The following is a 1,997-nucleotide window of genomic DNA, read 5'->3' as shown; positions in this document are numbered from 1 at the left end:
GATTATAAAGGTCTCAATCCTCATTGCCTTCATGAGTAGCTGAGGAGGGGAGTCTTGCTGTCTGAGGGGTGGTAGAGACAGAAGTAAACCTGTGTGTAAGTGGACCCTTTTAGTTCAAGTTTGATATTCAAGAGTCAGCTGTTCAGGGGAAGGCGTATCAATAGTTGCAGTTACCTAGTACTGCATAACAAAACCTCCAAAACTTATTACATATTGTAATAAATTACATATTGTATGCCTCCTTTAGGGAAAAAAACGTAAACTTTTTCCCATCATTTTGGAATCTTTTACTTGAATTATAGCTGGACGATTGAGATTTCCAGATAAATACATAGTGAACTCACTCAGACAAAAATGTCAAGCTTGATTGGTAAAGGAACCTCAAGTGGTATGTATAAGGTGACCATTAAGTACACGTGTTTACAAAAGTTGGGTATAATGTAACTAGACTGAGAGATTTTGAGGAAAAAAACTTCATTGCTATTCCATGTATAGTTTAAACTAGTGAGATTTCAGTTGACAGTATTAGTCAGCAATTTTGGGAGAACTAAATGTTCTTAATCATACTTGATTGAGGATATTCCCTTTTTATGCGTAAGGATAGAAGTTAAGTAACTTTAACAAGGACACAATTGATTTGTGTTGGAGCCAGCATTTGGATGAACACTGCACTGCCTTGTAGATATTTCTATCACACAACTAGTGGTTAAATAAGCATGTTCTTTAGGCTAGAGCTTTCAGAATATGAAATATTTTAGAGACCCGAGTTAATCTACATTTAAACAACATTCAGATATTTTTTCCTCTTTCTCTCCCCTGCCCTGAAGAGTTTGTATTTATTATAATGTTGTATAACACAGCCCCAGTACAATGTGGCTTATATAGGTTTTTCTGTTAGGCTTAGACATAGACTCTGGGACTGATGTGGGAGCTTCATGGTTCTCAGACTGACTTTCATTATTTTTGTTGCAAGTTGGTTTATTATCAAGTGACTGCTGGGGCTCTATACATCTTGTCCAGGTTCAAGGTACAAGATGGGCTGAAGGAGGCTAAAGGCTACTGGCATCCAACCTCTCCTGTAAAAAGAAGAACCTATGGTTTATGCTCACAGTGCCAAAAGTAGGGTAGTAAATAAAGGAGAGCTGGGTGTGAATGCCAGGAGAGGTTAGGATGACAGCCACATTGGCCGCATATGTTGAAATAAGTTGATTTAGAAAAGGATTATTTGATCAAGGATATCCTGGAACATAAGGCAAATGACTGCATTTCAGAAATAAGTGAACAGGGCTGAGAAAAGTAATTTTCTTTAAATACGGCCCAAAAGGATTAATTATGATTGGAGTCCTACTTTGCCCAAGGCTTTTTATTTCATTTTGCATGATAACCTTTCTCAGAACCATGCATGCACAAATGAGGTTGAGACAATGCCTTAATAGTAAATGAAATCTCATTAGAAATAAAAACTATTATGTGTTTTCTGGTTTCTGACCTGTTTAAGGGGTGCTTATTGTTACTCAACAGTGATGTACTTAAATCAGATAGTTATAAATTGTGATGGGGGTTTCTAATGGGATTTGCTTTTTCTGGTAGGTTTAGTGGCAACGTACAAGCTTGCCATAAACGTTTCCTGGGTTTTATCTTTTGTAAAAGTGTTATTCCACCTTTCTGAGTCTGGCTACCCCACAGAATTCTTTTATCGCTTTTACTCTTAGATTACCTTGTCTGTAATGAAACCTACCCTCTCTGAAGCCTGAGTTCCTCTTCTAAGGTAACACCACTACCACCTTTTTTCTTTATTCTCATATTTTTTGGGAGAATTGTCTACACTCACTGCTATATGTCCTCTATCACCTAAGAAAGGTATTTGCCCATTACTGGATATATATATATTTTTTTCTTACAGAGATAATAGTGATCAAATTAAACAGCCTATGAGCTCAGGCTGTGTGTTCTGTGGCAATGGAAAAATGATAGCAAAAGAGGGAAATATCCTTGGA

The sequence above is a fragment of the Mandrillus leucophaeus genome, unplaced genomic scaffold (genome assembly GCF_000951045.1).
Source record: "Mandrillus leucophaeus isolate KB7577 unplaced genomic scaffold, Mleu.le_1.0 Scaffold225, whole genome shotgun sequence".
NCBI lineage: Eukaryota > Metazoa > Chordata > Mammalia > Primates > Cercopithecidae > Mandrillus > Mandrillus leucophaeus.
Note: the sequence above shows the minus strand (reverse complement) of the source record.